Below are 20,381 nucleotides of genomic sequence, written 5' to 3' on the forward strand. Positions count from 1 at the left end.
TTTCAAAGAACCACTTCATAAATATCACCTCTTTATATAAACAAAGCATTTGTACACAGACACACAAACCTTTATCAGTAACAGATCCATTGCAACTTATTTCTTTCAAAAAACATGTTCACCTGACAACACTTAAAACTACACAAAAATTCTCTATCTAGCTAACTCTTAACTAGCTCCACAATATCCTGTAATACCACTTACAGGATACTTACACAAGGTTTTAACTATGAAGATAAAAGCATAAATAAGGCATCCACAACATAGACATGTACTGGTAAACCCTTATGCTTTTTTTTCATTATGCCACTTCTCCATTTGAGAGTTCCACTTTCTAAGTACTCATCCTAACCTCTGCCAGGCTGCTATCACTGGTAGATGAATAATCTGGACACAAACACTCTGCAATTTCATACACAAGCCAGTCTAGAACTGCCTTCACAGTAGAAAGTGAATATGACACCAATTAAAGAACGACGAGACTCAAGTGTTTAGATGAGGTATTTTTTCATGGTGTATCAAAAAAAGACTTCGAATCACAGATCCAAAAAGAGTGGAAGACAGCTGCTCTCCACAGTAGTCACACAATTAATTTACAGCTCCAAATAACACACTGGGCCTGTCATCACTTTAGGATTAGTTGAGTACAGGTTCCACTACAATTGTAGTAGAGCTTGCTTAGCCTCACTTCTTCATTGTACATTGTATCCTCCCACCACCCACACCCAGACCAGACTTTACTTGGAACTTCCACAGAACCCTTTCAAAATATTTCTGGAAAAGCCATGAGTAAGGAAGATCCACTCCATGAAAGCGGATCAAAGATTGTACAGAAAGATCACTTCAAACTCCATTAAGATGGGGGACTTTGAGTACCACCCATAAGTATCTAGAGAATCAACTATTGGCAGGGACAGAATTAAATCTAAGAAAAACTGAGCTAACAGAGATTCAAAAGCATTGTAAGATTTAGTAGTCACAAAGCACCGCCTCTGATCAAAGAAAGGAAGATGATACAAGAGATGCAAAATCATGAGACAAGATGTTTTACCATAAGACACTTTACAAATTACATTGGTGGAATTCTTGAGAGATCCAAATACTTCTGCAGAGAAACTGAATCACCTACCAAAGGGCTCTTTACCACCAAAGATCTCAAAAAACTCAACACTTGAAAATTCAGGCTACACCTATGCAAATTAGAAATATGACTTCCTTATGAAGAGACAATAAACCATATCAGGTACTAAAGCTAACTCCCAAGAATAGCTGCAAATACTTCACATCCTTATGTTGGCACATTAGACTGCCTTTAATACAGAAGATATATTTAGTCAAGTATCTCTGAAAGACAGAATTTTACCAAATCTAAGTTATTGCTCTTGGATAACTAACTCCATATAACCAATACATTAATCAGGTTAGACTGTCTAAAGTTCAGTTATGTTTTTAAAATCTGCAACTTCACTTTTGTCTGAATCCAGGAAAATAAACTAACCATTAAGTACAGATTTTTTGCAACCACCCACAGCCTGGTCCAAAATAAGAAGGGAAATACTTTGCTAAATCAGTAAGTTCTTTCACATCTATAAGCGCTTCTAAGATGAAATATTTGGGTACTACTCTTTCCAATAGTCAAATCAGAAGAGACAGGCCGAAAAAGGTTTTTAAACTAAACAGTGTCATCAACAATGGAAAAAGAATTTTGTGACCAAGATGTCTTAGCATTTGCACTACTACTGCAAGAATTTTCTTAGCATTGATCCATTTAAGAATTTGAACTAGGACTGCAACCCTCAGAGACTCAAGCAAAAACTGTTATTGATTTTTTTTAATTTCAAGTTTCTCTGTGCTCATTTTGTCAAATGCTCCCAATATATGAACACTGACACAGAAGGATATTCCTGGGATTAGCCAAACTGAGAAAAAATTAATATGATTATTTAAAACAGTAACATTGCAGATTCATTTTTATCATTTCATCAGCCACATATTGCATTGAACCTTTGATCTGTAAACTTTTGGTTGCCACCTCTTGGGTTTCCCTCCAGGACAAGGAAAACTCATACCACAAATGCAGGACACTATGACGCAGGAGAAGGGTGAGGAGGAAAAGAAAGAAGGAACCTTGAGACAACGAGCAAGAGTAAGAGCCTGAGCTTCTCCACAGCTGCCTCAGAGTCCTGACAGAGTTAAGAATCCCTCTTAGCAGCAGCAAAATGAATTGCCTACCCACCACATATAACAACTAACAATAAAGAAAAACTTCCTAGCTGTTTTGATGGACATACCACTGGGAGCCAAGAAAACTGAGTAGCATAGAATCAGTCTGTTCTGCTCTGTCAGCACTTGAGATAAACACCCACTCAGGAAGAGTGTCCTGAAACCTGAGCAGGATACGCATACTTGTCCTGTAACACATGTACAGTCCCATGGTACTTAAAGACCTTATTTATATAGGGGTATTTTACCAGTGACATCCTTTCACTGTACAGTTCTTTTCATCACTATTCCAAAGTATCCCAAAAAACAGCCTACAATGAAATGGGAAATTCTTGCAATACTTCTATGTTTGGGCAATTTGGGAAATGTCTTTTAGCTGAAGGTGTAGTTATTATTATGTATTTCGGGGGGAGGGGGGTTAGGCACATGAGGGAGAACAGATGAAGAAAGAGCTAGAACAGCTTACAGAAAACATTGAGGAAAAGGAAAAAGAACATGAAATACAGGAAAAACATTATTTTCCGGTACAACTGGAATTTGAAATGAAACTCCATTTCAAAATTTTAAAATATTACCTTAGATTTAAAAAACTGTAAAAATTAGATTGTCTGAAGAGAAATTTTTTCATATGGGTTGATGTAGATTTTTTACCTTAGTTTTCAGCATTTTGTCAAGTTAGATGTATTTCAAAATCCCCCAAACCCAAGCCATTCTCATGCCCTAACGATAACCCTCAGAGAACAGTGGCAATCTTACATTAAGTTCTACAATTCCCATTGCTCTTACACAAGAATGAGAAAGTACACAGCTGGATAATGCACACACATACCAATGTATCCTTCTTAACATCAGCCTGATTTCTCTTTTGCACCACTCACAGCTCTTTGTTCTTTATTTTGGATCATAATATTTAGGGGGCCATGCCCAAGTTTTAGTTCCATTATACAGGACTTAACACATTAGTAAAGGTCCCCGACCACAGCTTCCAGACACTATGGCAATACAAACAGTAAGCAAAATATTTCCTTTCAACTAACTGGCAGAGACTTCTAGAAGTACTTACGTCCACAGTAGTCATGCCAGTACAGCAGAGAAAGAGTAGGTGTTGAAATTATATACCTGCATTTAATTTCAGTTAGGCACAGCATAAAAATGGGTTTCAGAGGGGAGACAAAAAAAAAAACGTTGCTGCTTACTAAAGAGAATCCATTCCATTTATGCAAGCCTACAAGCAGTATGCATGTACAAATAAAAAATTTAAAAAACAATTACATGATTGAATGACTCACTATGCCACAGAATGACTGCTCTTGTTATAATATATGAACATATAAAGATAGATGCTTGTGAGTATGGTCACATCCTCACACTCAAGATTTACATAATTAAAGTGTGTAAAGCAAGAAAAACATCTGATATTATTTTATTTTGTATTTTAGCTTATCACCTGAAAGCAAGTTGTAAGGTTAAACATTGCATGGCTTATTCTCTGAAGTGCCATGAGATATATTGGGTAAAATTAATTGCTTTTACCTATAATGAGAATACTTACCTTAACATAAATTGACATAACTGACTGCCTCAATCCTTGAAAGACTCTTATTTTATTTTTTCAAATAAAAAAGACTCTTATTTTATTAAGCTCAAGAAAAAAGAAGCAAAACCAGTTTCTACCATACATACCAATACCACTACCAAATAGCAAATTAATATAAAAATAACAAAACCACTACAATCACACAGCTGCCTTGAGAAAGTAACTGGAATAAATATATCTACTATAAAAATTAAAGACATGTTTTTTTCAACACAGTTAAGCCACAGATTAAATATGACACAGAAAGAACTACTTGCTGGATGTGTATTTTCGTTTATAAATATCTTTTCTTAGATTTACAAGGGTCAAGTGCAAGCATTGCAGGAGATTCCTATGTGAACTTTATCTGCAATTTGATCCTTGCATGGGAGACTGCTAAGCATTACACTGTACTATAATTTAATACTGGACATACACTTCAGCAGTTACAAATGATGGACTATTTAAAAGCATGTAACTGTGCCCCAGACATTTACATAGACATTCAAAATAGCATTTTATTTTGGACTGGGGAGATGAAAGGTCAAGTTGGGATAGGGTCTCCAAAAACATAAAGAAGTGGCTCATCAGTAAAGGATTAAAAAAATGGCCATTGCCACTTAAAAAATAAGTTGTATAGGTTCGATAAGCAGTGATGCTATTTTAAGCCTAAAGCTATTGAAGTGTACAGCTATCTCTTTGGTTTTCCCCAAAGTTTTCACAGCACTAGAGGGGACAAAACCCCATACCTTAATGTTTTACTATCATGCTAACCCTTTCCAACCCACCTAAAACATGCTATTTAATGATGCTGAGAAAACAGCAGGACGGCTCAGTAAAAGACAGTCTCACATCATGTGTTTCATTTCAGGCTGGGGTTTGGTTTGCTCCTCCTCTTTCTTTTTTTCAATAAACATGAGGAGTTATGCAACCCTCTGTAAAATCCTAAAAAAACCTGTCCCCTCCCAAACCTGCCCTTTGTAGAGCCTGCAAAACATGAACAGGGAAACTGGTTGCCAGCAGCATCTCCTACATGACTGGAATCTGTCAGTGTTTAAGATGCTATTCGCATGTGTGTTCAGCACGTTGTAGCATACTCCCAACTCCCCTTTGGAATAATTTCACCAATGTCCAAGAGCTTTTACCCGAGACTGGAGAAATATTTGTTACCGCTGGTGATCTGACGGGGGAGGGGTCGTACTTATTTTCAAACGAGCTAGCCAGGGTTACAGATTAAAACACAGGATTTTGTCTTGTCCTTGTTTTCCATCCCGGCGTACATGGCTGTATACCTACGGGTATTACCCCGGAGGCGCTAAACGGTCTCCCACATTTGATGCTGGTTTTGTGGAGGACGCTATACAGCAGCGGCTCTTGAAGACGAAGCCCCTCCAGCTACCGCTTGGGGACTTCAAGAAAGAGGGAAAAAAAAAAAAAAGAAATAAAAAAAAAAAAAAAAAAAAAAAAAAGAAAAGAAACGGCAAATAGCCTCTCCTCATCGGTCTCCATAAAAGGGGGCCGCTGCCTCCACACGAGCGCACCAAGCAGCAGCAGCCGCGGCGGCCGAGCTTTGTTGTTGACTGCGGTTTGGTGTGTGTGCGCAAGGTGGCTCCTTCCCGGCTCCTGCAGGAGCCGCCCGCGGGCGCAGCGCGGGGCTCGCCAGCCGCCCGCAGCCAGCCTCCAGCATCGCCCAGCCACGGACCTGCTGCCGCCGGGAGCCGGGAAGCCGCCCCGGTCCCACGCTGGCTGCGGCCGCGCGTCCTTCCTCGATGGCGATCGAGGGATGCGGCTGCAGAGTCTATTCCCACGGCAGGAAAGGGCGTGCAGCCCCTCGCCGAGTCCCGCTCCCCGCCAGTTCCTCGTCCCCGCTCTCGGAGGGGAGCACAGAACATCGGGGGACAGCACGGAGGTGAATCCCAAGGAGAGACACGGCACCGCCGCCCGCAGCCCCCCGCGGGCGTTACATAACGGCGGCGGCGGCTGTGCCGGGCTGGGCTCGGGCGTCCCTCCGGTGGGGGCTGGCACCGGGAAGGGACACCGGAGCCGCCAGACCCCCGGCAGCGCCTCCACCGCCCCCTCCCCTCGCGCCATCGGCAGCCGAGCTGCGATCGATTAGCGGCGCGATGGAAAGCAGGGAGCGGACAGGGCACACGACACGCACCCCACCCACCTACCCACCCACCCCGGCGGAGCGGTGCTCGGCCGGCCCGGGAGCGGCGCCCGCGCACTCACCGCCAGCTGCGGAGGGCGGCAGGTCTGGCGGGGCTGGCGGAGCTCCGTGCGGCGCGCTCGGCAGCAGCCGCGGCTGTCCGCAGCCGGCGCGGCCGTTGCAGCGGCACCGCCCCCCCCGCGCGGGCATTGGCGGGCGCGCGGCGCCGCCCGCCCGCCGCGAGCGCCCATAGGCGGCGCGCGCCGTCCGGCCGGGGCCGCGCCCGGCCCCGCGGGCCGGCTGAGGGGCTGCTCGGCCGGCGCTGCCTTACATGGCCCGCTGGCGCGGCCGCGCTCCCGCCCGCTCCGTTTTCCCCTTTATTCCTGTTTTCCCCGTCATCCCCGTCGCCCGAAACGCGCCGGCAGGTGCGCTGCGGCAGGCGGAGCCTCGCCCTGTTCGCGCATCCTGTGTCTCCCACTTCCGATGCACCGAGGGGTAGCGATGTCCTCTGTGCTCTGCCGCGCCCTGGCAGGTTTGGGTCTGGGTGGCCGCTCGGCTGTGCTTGAAGCTGGGATCGTCAACGTAAATGAACATCGTGTGAAAGACTGGGCTGTGTGGTGCAGCAGGCATTCAGTGAAAGCTTCACCTTCCCTTGGCTTGCCTCTCGTCTGGGAGCAGCCTGAGGCCGGCACAGAGGAGAGGCGCTGCCACAAACCTACCCCGCAAATCAACCCCATCCAAAAGCCTGGAGCACAGACACAGTCCAGGAGTCAGCAGGGATCTAGTCAGCCGTTATGCACCCTCATCTGTGAATTTATAACCAGAGTCCAATGACCCTGAAGAGCTTGGTGGATTTTAACTTGATTTCTGCTGTGCTGGAATGAAGTTAAAACAACCTACCGACAGTCATGAGGGAGGAGAGCAAAATGCCAATGTGCAATGGATTCTCAATTTTTCAAATGCAGGAGAGATATATATGGATAATTTTTAAATTGGTTATGTAGCTATACTTGCCTCAGGATACAGAATAGTTTACAAACTATTATAAAATTAGCTTATAAATTCTGATTTCAGTAACTCAAGGCAATTATTGAAATTACCCAGAATGTCATAAAGAGACTTGAAAGGACCCTTCATGTTAGGATTAAGTTCGTCCATAGTATGAGTGAAGGTTTTATGGTAGTGTAGGGCAAATGAAATTGTGATCTCTCATAAGAGAAAAATCAATGTCTGCAAATCAATCTGCAAACACCTCCAAGTCCTTCTCCCCAGGGCTGCTCAAAATCCCTTCATCCCCCAGCCTGTATTGGTACTCAGTAATGAAACTAAACGTGGTTTTGGTAGGCACAGACATACAACGTCATTTTGGCAATACCTATGTGCATAGACATGTGGACAGCTACACAGATCAATACAGCCAGAAACACTCAGCACTCACACGAGCATGAACAGCACCAATGGTCTCATCTTGTTGCCCTTTGGCTAATCAGGATGAAAGTGACTTATTAGGAGATATATGCTCTGTATAATGTGGATTCCTCCGTTAGCTGACCTTAGATACTCAGTCTACCCCTGGATTCACAATGTGCCCCACTGCCCCCCTGGGCATACGAGCGCCTAAGACTTGCAGTCCCAATGTAGTTGCCCTTCACTTGTCATCCACAGACATACACCATGAATGGTGGTGGTACCTGAATCTCCTATCTTCCCAGCTGCTGTACCTTCATGAATGAACACCTGTCCAAGGGCTGGTGCAGGCCTCCTCACTCACGTGCACCATGGTTCTCTCAGTAGCTGGGCTTAGACATGCAGTCCACCCAGTAACTGACTGTGGATCCTGGGTCACCCAGTTACTGGCATCTGGACATGCTATTCCCCACACCTCACAGTCCCACTTCAGCTGCTGGTACAGATTTCCTTACACACAGCAGCACAGAAGCATGCACACTGAGGATCTCTCCTGAGCAAACACTACCCAGTATCTTAGACAGGCCCCCCTTCCAGCCTGGAACACTGTTGTCCCCCGCTTCTTCCCCGCACATGTGCACACACGCACACACACACACACACACAGAGACACATGCAGTCTCTCAGCTTACCTTCAGATTTTATATTCTCTCCATCAGTTGACATAGACTTCTTGGTCCCTTTGGAAGTCACCTTCTCCAATTGCCTCACTTTCAGAGACATACTTTCGTCCCAAGCCTCTTAATTTCTTCTTCACCTAGTTTGGTTCAATATTTGCACTCTCACTTGGTCCAATTGCTTGCACCACAGACACATATAATCCCTTATCTGCAGTGCAGTTATTGTTGCTTGTTTTTACTCACTCCAGTCTCTTCAGTTGATGACTCTGCTGATTTGCAAGCCCTATAATCCCTTGTCCGATTTCAATTGCTGCCTCCTAGTCATCCATAGAATCACGTCCACACAGAACAGAGTCCACTCATTTAGGATAATAATTAGAAATGGAATTTAGGAAGAATACAGGACAGCAGGTGATCAGGGTGTGGGTCATGGCCAGACAAGTATACTGCCCAGCATCCTGTTTACACATGGGCAACTGCTTTTGTCCTCCTAGCCCTCTATGATGCATTTTCTCGAAGCCAAGATAAGCCCTCCCTTCCTCTACCTTTAGGTTTGTATCCTACACCAGCCAAAAGATGTCTTGTGTAATCCTAAGATTCCCTGAATGTCAGGAGAGGTTCAGACTTGATACTTGGAAACATTTCTTTACCAAGAGGATGGTCATACCCTGGAACAGGTCTTCTGTGGAGGTTACTGATGTCCTGTGCCTGTCAGTGTGTGAGGCATTTGGAAAATGTCCTTAAAAACAGCTTTAACTTTGAATCAGCCCTGTCACAATCAGGCAGTTGGACTTGATGAACATTCTATTCTATTCTATTCTATTCTATTCTATTCTATTCTATTCTATTCTATTCTATTCTATTCTATTCTATTCTATCCTACTCCCTTGCATCCCACAGTAGGTGTTATACCCTCTAGACAGTGTTGCCTTTTGCCCAACCTGGAAATGAAACTCAAGATAATTTTAGTAAGGAGGTAATATAAAAGATCTTTATTTGAAGGCCTTCAGAGGCAGTTATGGAAAGATGTCCACAAAAGCCCACCCACCCTCTCCCAGGGATGAGTTCATTTTTATAGGTTTAGGAAATTAGTATAATGGATAAAAAACACCAATTAGGAGAACAAGTGGTGATGCAATTCCCCCTCCCCCCAGGTCAAGCCCCTTCTCTGGAGCCCCCTTCGGCACTAGTTGTACTTTGTCCATGAAATGTATCTCAAAGAGTTGTTCTGAGCCTTGGTTCCTAGGAAGAACCAAGATAGCATGGAGCCCTGTACCCTCCAGGGCTTGGAGCTCTGGCATTTGTTTTATCTTTCTGCTTAGGGAAAGGCCATGGAAAATTACTGGGAAAACTAGCTACTAATACAATAGGTGACAGAGTTACAAAAAGTGCTGCACAACAGCAGCTGATGGGTGAGAGAATGGTACAGACAACTCTTCAGATACCAGGGTCTGGAGTAGGAGGAGGTGCTCCAGGCACTGGAGCAGAGATTCCCCTGCAGCCTGTGGTGCAGCCTGTGGTAAGGCAGTTGTGCCCCTGCAGCCTATGGATATCCACCCTGCAGCCTGTGGAGGAACCTATGTCCAGGCAGGTGGATGCTCCCTGAAGGAACCTGTGAACCAAAGAAGAAAAAGCCCATCCTTGAGTTGGCCTCTCACAACATCCATGACCCCATGGAAAGGAGCCCATGATGAAGCTTGTTTTCTGGCAGGACCTGTGACTCTGTCTGGGAACCCAGACTGGAGCAGTCTGTTCCTGAAGCACTGCCCAGTGTGGAAAAGACCCACACTGGAGCAGTTAATGAAGAACTGCAGTCCATGGGAAGGACCTGTGTTGTATAATTTTGTGAAAGACTGTCTCCCATGGGAGGCACCCCATACTGGGGGAAGAGCATGAGGAGGAAGAGACAAAACATTAAGAACTGACCTGAACCTCTATTCCCCATCCACTGTTGAGGAGGAAGTAAAGAAGTCAAGAGTGAAGTTGAACCCTGGAAGGAAGGACCAGTGGGAGAATTGTGGTTTAAGATTTTGTTTTTATTTCATATTATCCTACTTTTGATTTGCAATAAATTAAATTAATTTACCCACACTGAGTCTGTTTGGCCCAAGACAGTTATTACTGCGTCATATCCTTACCCTTATCTTGAACCATGAACCTTCTGTCACATCTCCTGTTGAGGCAGGGAAGTGATAATGGGATTGGTGAGCGCCTTGCAGGCTAGCCAAGGTCAACCCAACATATTTTCACACAGTCTTAATAAAGTAATGTAACTTTGGGTTCATCTTAATCCTGTATGGAAATTAACTTCTTCCATATTTTAAAGCAAATTTGGAAGTTGTTCTTTGTCTGCATTTATTTTAATTTTTGTCTTGAGAATGCTGTCATTGGGTCCTACATGTGCCTTCGACATTTTTCAGAAGATGAAATAATGTGAATGCCAACATATATGTTGTGGATTTCTACAGCACTCAGTACACTTACATTGCATAATACAATTACACTGTTACAAATAATTCCTGAGAGTTCCCAGAAGCCCTCTCTCATTCTTGCACAAAGAGTGATTTTTCTCAGTCCAGAGAATAATCTATTCAGTTGTACACTGATGAGACAGTAGTGCTCTGCCACAGAACAGGGCCTTGCAGAAGATCCGGAGAGTAGTCCAACCCTTGATTATCTCCATCTCCTCAGGAAGTCTATTCTCTCACAAGAGAAAAGACCCTTGACCACAACCTGGAGATCTCACTATCTTATCCTAAGATTAGCTGCATTTCCCCAGGAGGCCAGTACACAGTACAGCTGTGTTTGTAGGCTGTTGCTGCGGATGAAGGATACCATCTTTTCTTCTTGGCACAGGCCAATTGTGTGCGTTCCCATGAGACCTGACCTGATGATTTTTCAGTGTGACCTAGCATTTTAAATTCTGTTTTGCTCTTCTAAACAGACTAAATGACTGATGAAATGTCATTGTCTCTGACACACTCTCATTAAATACTCCCAAGCTACTGCAGCAGGAGTACATATCATTAGAACCTAGGAACAGAGCAGAGGGCAGGCACTGCCTATAATCTGGGTCTCACTGGGACTTTCAGAGTACAAAATTCCTACAAGATGCAGTTTAAGGATGAACTTTCTTGCCTCTGGTCTGATGGCATCTTTCTACAGAAAGTAGAAAACTTGCTCTACATTTTCCCTTTCCAGAGCTACACAGAAAGTAAAGCACAACCAGATTTCATGTTGAATTCAAGAATATTATTGATTTTAATTAACACTGCAAGAAGAACACAAATCTATTCATAATAAAACTGTATGTATTTCCCTACTTCATTCTCTCCATCAACTAACATGCCACTTCTTCTGTTTCAAGACAAAGTCTTCGGGGAGGGATGCAGATCTCTTTCCTGCATCAGCTTCTTTTCAGGCTTTTATACTTACTGCCCATTTCTGTTATTTCTATGTCTAGCCTTATATGAATACTGTTCAAAAGTTTTGTTATTTTAAATTTTTTTTGCTATTTCTTCTTTCCTTGCCTGGTTCTCCACAAGACACAGAATTCTTTCCTGTTTAGACAGCTTCTTTGCTAATATATTAAGCCATTTCCACCAGAGTTGGAAAACTTTGTGGGCAACATTAGTTCCCAGATTGAGAGACATGTGATGTAGCAGTGACAAAATGTTGGATTACATAAATCTTATGTTACTCAGTGAGTCAGAAGACACATCCTGTCTTGAGCCAGAACTGGTAAAGAGTAAATAAAAGAATTTCTTGAGCCATCAGGCCTGGGTAGGGAAATGTATCGCAAAGATCACATAATTATTATTAAAGATCACTTTAGTTCACTTGTAAATTTCAAATATGATAAGTTTTATCAGAAATCTGTGTTAATCAAAGAGCATTAATTTGGTTGAAACTTCCTTCAAAATTATGGAATAATTATTAAATGCCTAGGAGTCACTTCATTTAGAAAAATAGAGGTTGTTCAGTTTTTTCCTTGTTTTAACCACTTCATTGGGATAGTTACAGAAACTGAAAAACCACCAAGCCTACTCCATCTTGTGAGAATTATGTACAGCTTTCCAAGTTATACCAATAGTCATAAATAATGTCGTATATCTAAGTGCAATGTTCATATTGCTAATATATTAATGTCAATATGTTATACTATGTTACACAGTCAATTTATGTAGAGCTACTTGTATAGTTGTAGTCACTTTACAGGAGGGCAAAACTACTACCTGACAGATACCCACTAGCAGAGCAAATATATTTCTAAATATATGAAATTTTAAGGAGTGTTTAATCGCATGAAGAATGTGGCAGAAGTTCAAATTGGTAGCCAAGCATAAAGAGCCATTCTCATACACAGAAAGTTTGACTTAGGACATTCTGTATTTTGCGGTATGCAGTCCTGTAACTTTGTAAAGAAGCGAATCTGATTATATTTAAGGAATCAGAACTGCTCATCACTTTTACTGAACTATAAATAATTGATAAAATCATGCAGATATGGAACCCAGACTGCAGGAGATGTGCACATGTATTAATGAAATAACTTGATCACTGTAACAGTAGAGAGCGTAGTCCTGCAAATGACTGACCATGATAAAATTTTCATTGCCAAGTCTTCAATCAAAAATTTTAATGAAAAGTTAAGTTTTAAACAGAGCTTCAGAAGCTGTAAGGTTTAAAACACCCTTTCACACTTAGTCTTCTCTGTAGCTCATAAACCCTTTTTGGGAGAACTCATCACATGATCTTTCTCTCAGACGGAATGCTGTTCCAACTTCTATTACATTCACTTCCCCAATGCCCTTCCAAAAAGTTAAAATTAATAAAAAGTAGGACAATGCAGAACAGCTGTAGGAAAGGATAAACTTTGCAGCACATCCAATGCTTTGGATCACGATTTAAGAAACATGGATTCCAGTAGTGTATTTTGCATGGGCTTTCCATGGAGAAGCTATCAACATTCACAGTTTCCTTCTGCACCTGTTTTGCTCACATAAATTTGGGATAGTCCATTTTGCAGTAAGGAATCTGAGCAACATAGAATATTGTAGCACAAAGTCATTACTTAAAGGCAAAAAAGTCTTTTTAGGGAAGCATTCAGGGATGTAAGGATTAGAGGTTGTAAGGACAAGACAGGTCCTTCATCCACTGAATAGCTTAACTCTGTGTGAAGTGACACTGTAGTTAAAGCCACTGACTTTGTAGTTAAAGACAACACATTCAAAAGCCAATACCACTGAGCCATTTCTAAATATCTATATTCCATATAATTTCATACAATGGACAAAGACTGAAGTACTTGCTGAAGCCTTAGTAATTCTCTGATTTCTTTCTTCCTCAGTTAATCATTGAAAAAAAATTTGTTGTCCCTTTTTGGTGGTTTATTCAGTGTATCATGTAGAGTCCCTTTTTCATTCTATCTTTGTTAACGTTGTATACTCTTTTCAAAGCCCTAAAAACTCTTAGGAGGATATATAAATCATACTTCTCTTTCTGACAGAAGGGGAAATAGCCGGGAAGTGGACTTCAGAACTGCAGAGAGGGTAAGCTTCAGTGAAGCCTAATACCTAAGATTCAGCATTGCAGGGAAGACAGTAGAAAAGCTTGATGGAATTTGTATGGAAATGGCCATGCCATGCTGTTTCCATGGTGCAAGGCTTTTTCAGCACTGCTTTTCCTTACTTGACCTACATTCTGAGATGCTTCAGGGGGAGTTGGGAAAAGTCAAAGTGAAAGAGGAAAATTTTAGCAAGACTGACCACAGAGCAGAAGCTTTCTGAAGAGGTACTTGCAGCAGTTAGCTGCTGGAATCTGAGACGCTGAGTATTTTTTTGTTTAGTTTAGCTTTAATTACTTTGTGTCAGAAAATCACAAAATATATGAAGCATTGCTCCAAGTCACCTATTTGTTCATCTCAAATGTTGCTGACTGCCCCTGGCACTAGATTCCACAACTATTTTCTTTGTGTGAAAGTAAGAATTCTTTTACTGTAACATTTTTTAACAGACAACTGTTAACAAGTGCTCATTGATTAGGAAATGAATTGGTAAGAGATGTAGATTTGTGTTAAAACTAAGTGATTGTTATCCAAACAGCTACCACATGTAGCTTATTTCACATGAGCCTATCCAACAGACTTATTTGTGATACTTTTTTCTACTGGTATTAAGACAAACAGATCTTTGTCAGAGCTCATCTGATCAGTGTGAATATGCACTGGCACCATAGATTGATTTATTGAAGTTCAACCTAAAATCAACATGTGAAGTTCTAGCCCCATTAAATTTAAGAACCTTATCATTAACATAAAAGGTGGTAGCATTTGATTTGCAATTTCCTTACTTCTCAGTTACTGTGACTATAAAAAAATTAGAAAACTCAAATCAAAGCCCAAATAAATGAAACTAAACCAAACCACATCAAAACATCACCTTTTCAGTACTGCTTAGGACTGTGGTTCAACATGAAGCAAAGGGTTAAATACAATAAAGGTTCTCAAATTCTGAGCTGTTTTTGATTTAGATCTAATGTCATATTTGGCCACTTGGTGCCTATTCCTCAGAAGCGTCTGAATAGCTGCATCCATTCTTAATTTAGCTCTTCATCTATTGCAAATAAAAACCAAACAACTAAAAAATATGAAGTAAACAGTCAACTAGAGTAAAATTAGAGTACTTTCTGGTCAATAATTATGATTAATACAACAGTGTTTTCTAATAATCAGTGGAATTGGAGACTGTTCTTTCTACACTAAAACATGCAGGTGCATGCTCTGTAACTTTGCTGAAGCTGATCATGTTATCCTTGTATTCAAGTGTTTACATTAGAATTCTTCACTTCTATCACCACTGTAACAGGATGTCTGAGAAGAGTATTTGTCCACATGTCAAACAGCGAATTTTATACTCTGATGTGTCAAAGTACTGCTACATGTAGATTATTTTGTGTCAGGCTATGAATGGGAATACCTAAGTTAGGAAAATACACTCTGCTACTTCTACTTTAGGAATGTAAAACTCTTGCAGTGAACAAGAGCAAGTTAGTATAAGAAGGAAAAGAACTCAGGCATTAAAATGGGGTTAAATCAGGCATGCATTGCTAGAGGACATTCAAAACCTCAAATGTGGCATCGTCCTTGCTTTTTTTTTGGTGGTGAGGGAAGACTGCTGTGGTTTTGTTTGTGATTTGTGTGTGTGTGTGTGCACACGGAGCAGCCATACAAGTCATGTCAGACAAAAAACAAAGCTACACTGGGATCAGGCTTCTCCTAGAATAGTCTCACATCACATTTAAATGTGCATGGTTGAATGATCACTAAAATCATGTCAGTTGGGTTACCCAGAGCAAACATGATGTATTTTGTCAGCTTTGTACTTCTATATTGGATGGATATCCTATTTAGGAGAAGAACAGTAACTAGTTCTTTGATTGCATCACAGAGATGCAGAATGAAAATACTTGATGTGCCACAAGGGAAAAAAACCCACAAACATAACAGAAACCCATCCATTAGTACTAAATTATCAAACAAAAAACCTTTCAACACTGGAAATTCATTCAATGCTCCTACACTCTTTCATTACAGTAGAAGAACTTTTAATATGAGCCAGAACAATTAATTTGTCTCATATGGCAAAGAGATATGGAAATAACTGGAATTAAAAGGGCAGCTTCTTCAGGTTTCTAAGGACATCAAAGTCCCTAAGGCAGTTGACTACAATGTACTCAAAGCTCTGATTTCGCAGCTACCATCCCAACAGAGCTCTACAGCTCAGTTTCCAAAGCTCTGGTTGTGTGAATTGTTACAGCTAATGATTAATAAATAATTGGCTTAAAATAATATTGATTTGTTTTATTAAGTACAGATGGAAAATATTTTTTCAAAGCACTATTAGTCTACCAGTTGGGTAAAACAGAAAAATGCTAAGCAAAATACCAAAATTAAATACAAGGGCTAAAAAAAAAAGCATGATAGAGAGAAATCTCTGTGAAAATTATTTGGCAAAGGTTTAAAATATGCAACATAATCTACCTTTTTCCCCAACAAAATAAGTCTTTAACAAAGCCACTAAATTTTGTCCTGCCATTCTTCATATATTGAACTATACACAGAAGTGACTAAAAAAAATCTCAGGTTATGTAATGACTGTGTCAGAACACCTCTGTCAGTTCATGTCCAGAATAGTATTTTACAAAATAAATCAGAGCACTGTGTTTCATTGGCCACCAGTCTGATAACCCAGTCTTGTGCTTTCTCTTATAGCAAGCAGGAAAGGTGAGTATGATGATGGATGCAGCTTCTTATTTTGGATTCTTGTTTCTTATTAAAAATCTTTGGATTTTTAATTTAAAATAGAACTACTTTCACAAATAGGTATTTTTTAAAGTAGAACACTTCAGAGTGTTTTTTAAAGTAAAATACTTCTCTTACCTTTTTTGAGTCAAAGGGGAAAAAAAAGCACTGAGTGAAAGAGACAGAATTTTCCACTATATTCTAGGAGCAACATACAAAAGTAGCATTGCAGAGAAACAAATATTGGGACTGGTATGAATCAAGTATGAATGCAAATATATAACAGAACACAGAAAAGGAAAAACAAACAAGGAGGGCTGGTAACACATAAATCAGTGGGCATATTTATTCTACCTGGGAAACCACTTGCTTTAGGTAGAGGAGCTGCTGATCTACATCACAGCTTGCATGAGTAGGCACAGAGCTGCACTGTACTGTGCTGCACACCCAATAAGGCCTTCAGGCTGTGCTGTGCTTAGCTGTATTGAGCTGTGCTGAGCTGTGCTGTGCACACCAGTGTGGCCCCCAGTTCTGTGTGTGTCCCATTTCTGCAGGGTCACTTCAACAGCTGGCTGCAGCAGAGGAGCCCACAGACAGCTCCTGCTCTGTCTGCACATCTTTGCCCTTGTCCAGCAGTGCAGCCAGAAGTTCTCACCTCAATAACCTTCAGGAGTAGAGTTGCTTAGTTGTAAAAACATTATGAACTATATTGAAGGACCAAAGACGAGGAACTTCTGTCCACACACAGTATGCACAGTTTGCACAGCATACTGTGCCTAAGTCCGCCCAGGGTCCACCTGACGCTGCTTGCATGTGTCCTCAGCATCTGAAGCGACAAAAGGTTTACTTCCTACCTATATTCCTGGTTTTATTCTGTCTTATTTATTCTGTCTTCTTAAAGCAGCCGTTTTACTAAGCTGCTTTATTTATTAAGCTATTTATTTCATTTGTTGTCAGGTCTTTCATACTAAGCTGCAGAAGGTGCCCTGCCCCTTCTTTCTCACCTCACCCACACTCCAGACCTTGGTGCAGAACACCAGGTTGTCACAGCCTCAGCACATAAACATGAAACTTATCAAGATATCTAATTAGGCAAACAAAGGACAGACTATTGTTAGAAAAGGAGGCAAAAGGATAATTAATAAAATTGTAATGTTAATAACACTCAGGGGTAAGACATGATGAAAAAAAATGAACGATAACAATCGCTGTGAACTTAAAAAGGCACAAAAATTATGTTCAGGAGAACCAGGATTTAGTTTCTGATAATGAATAATCCAGGACCACACAGGATGTGTGCTGAGGACTTAGTAAGCAGTTGTTTATCCCTTTAAATAGCCCCTTGTTCTGCTGTGCTGTGGTTTAATCCCAGCTGGCAAGTGAGCACCAAGCAGCCAATCACTCACTCCCCTTCCCCTTACCCCAATACCGTGATGGGGAGGAGAATCAAAAAAATATGAAATCCATGGGGTAAGAACAGTTTAATACTCAAAATAAGTTTAAGTGTGATAGTAATTAATAATAATAATGAAAAGCGAGATAACAAAAAGAGAGAGAAGAAAATCCAAGAGAAACATGATGCGCAGTACCATTCCTCTCCACCCACTGACTGTCGCCCAGCCCATGCCCCAGCAGTGATCAGCCCCTCCCAGCCAACTCCCCCAGTTTAAATACTGCACATGATGTTCTGTGGTCTGGAATATCCATTTGGCCAGTTCAGGTCAGCTGTCCTGGCCATGCTCCCTCCCAGGTCCTTGAGCAGCTCCTCACTGGCAAAGCACAGGAAACTGAAAAGTCCTCGGTTCAGGGTAAGCACTACTGAGCAACAGCTGAGCCATCAGTGTGTTATCAACATCAGTCTCATCCTGAATTGAAAATATAGCCCTGTAGCAGCTACTTGGAAAAGAATTAACTATATCACAGCAGAAACCAGGACATGTTGCCAGAAGTAATCCTGGCCACACCACTTGAATATACACACCTCGGTTCTCCTGATGGAATGAGTGAAATATAAGTGAGTGAGATAAGTGAGATGAGCTTTAAAATAAAAATCACCATCCCATTCTGTATGGTCACACACAGAGTTTTCTTACATTATGTGCCACATTAATTGGCCCTCCACTGAAATTTGCCAATTTAGACATAACAGGTTATAATAAAAAACTAGCACATATCTCCAGCCATGGAGATAGGAAAGGAGAACAGATCTAACTGTGATATAAATGAGGAAGTGTCACAATTAGAAAAAAAAAAACAGTTTCAAGTCATGGACAAAAATACAGCAATAATGGCTACACCATTCTCTGCTGGCCAAAAGTGTGCCTGGCCATTCTTAGTGAACAGGAATAGATTGGAAATCCCAGGCAGTTATTGCATGATACCAGCCACACTGCCTTCACAGATCTGCTTGAACAAGAAGTATATCTCAAGCCATTTCAAATTTACTTCCCTTTAAAATACATAAAAACCCTTGATAGCGACAAGGGAAAGCTGCATTTACAAGAGGATGGATTCTGCCTGGTGTGTAATCCCAAATTAATTCTCTTATTTAATTTATGCTGAATTTCATTCCTAATATACTGATCAGCTTCCCCATCACTTCCAAAAAGTTCATTCCTTTGGATCAAATGGGAATATATTAGGGTACAAAAAAGGAGTATCAGAGCTCTAAACTGAATTTTGGATGGAAAGCAAAGCTGCAATCAGCACGCCAAAGCAAGACAGCACCAGAAATCCTGGCCTGAAATGAGAATGAAAAATGGCATGGAAATTAGCACTTTTAGAAGAGCTTTTTAGCCACATGTGAGAACACAGAATGGGTAAAAGCTCTGTTCTTGGAAATACTTCCTCCCAATGCCATATTATCTGCCATTAGAAAAATCTATGCTACTTTCTCCTAGGAAACTGTATCACAGAATATGCTGAGTTGAAAGGGACACACAAGGGTCATGGAGTTCAACTCCTGGTATATTTACTATTTAGCTAATTATTTAGCATAATTATACTAATAAAAAGTTATTATATAGTCAAATATTAGCAATGAGGTTGAAAGCTGTTTTACAGAAAAATCTGAGAAATGCAAAGCACCACCTCAGCATTTCTCAAAGGAGCTTAATTTCCACAACTGTTTCTCTTTAAAAGTCACAAGCAATTAACTTACAGACATGTTGTTAATAGTTGCTGCGTTATTTGCAGAGGAACTGTGTAATTTCTAGTAGAGTTTCTCAGTTGCTCTCTCACACTAAAAACATTCACAGGACTAAGCTTAAAAATAGAGTAAAATGAAGTTTTAGGTGAGAACAGACAGGGTTATGGAGCCTGTTCTAGAACCAGTGTCAAAGTGCACTTTAAATTGGAAATGGAATCCCCTCTTTCGATGTTTTTATACTACTGGAAAGGAAAAGCCACAGGCCCACTTATATCTAGGTCGGAGACCCTCAGCAACTTGACAGCAGGCAAATCCTCTCTTTGTGGTCAATCCTTCAGGTTTTTTTCCTTTGACCCAGCTCAGAAGTGATTCAAAAGCACATTATGTCATACTCTAAAGCTGCTGTTCCAACAAACTGTTTGGCTGCCAGTCTGTGACAGTCTGAGTCCTTCCCAAAGGCAACAAAGCAGAGAATATCATCTGCTTCATCACACCCTCAGCATACTAATGTTCAGTAATAAAATAAACATACAAACCCATGCTTATTACTTCCCCACAGAACTCATTAAAAAACCACCCATTAAACCCACGAAGACAACACTAACTGCAAAGAGGAGGCAGCATTTTTCTCTCTCACATTGACTTGAAGGGGGTTGACAGAGCTCAACAAAGTTTTTCTGTCAATTCTAAGAACAAAGAACATGCAGTGGGGCACAAATTATAATAATTTTGTCAAAGGTAGTGTGAACAAGAATTCTAAGTAAAAAGTGGAGCTGGGAAGTGGAGAAGTATCTCACATGGAAAAATAGTGTGCTTTACCACAACAATATCTCTTCAGTCAAACCCACTTGAGGGCTTTAGACTCTTGTACGTGATTTATACAGTTCTTCTGTATA

The 20,381-nt window shown here is 41.2% G+C and overlaps 1 protein-coding gene across 8 annotated transcripts in view; it reads right to left on the reverse strand.

Annotated features, from left to right (window-relative positions):
* TPPP (tubulin polymerization promoting protein) overlaps positions 1-6,189 on the reverse strand; it is a 72,520-nt gene extending 66,331 nt beyond the window's left edge. For all 8 annotated transcript variants that reach the window (XR_010363397.1, XR_010363396.1, XR_010363394.1 and 5 more), the window contains exon 1: positions 6,032-6,189. The gene's annotated coding sequence lies outside the window, so the exon portion shown is untranslated. The remainder of the gene's footprint in view (positions 1-6,031) is intronic.
* Between the last annotated feature and the right edge of the window lie 14,192 nt (positions 6,190-20,381).

Source organism: Passer domesticus, chromosome 1 (genome assembly GCF_036417665.1).
Source record: "Passer domesticus isolate bPasDom1 chromosome 1, bPasDom1.hap1, whole genome shotgun sequence".
NCBI lineage: Eukaryota > Metazoa > Chordata > Aves > Passeriformes > Passeridae > Passer > Passer domesticus.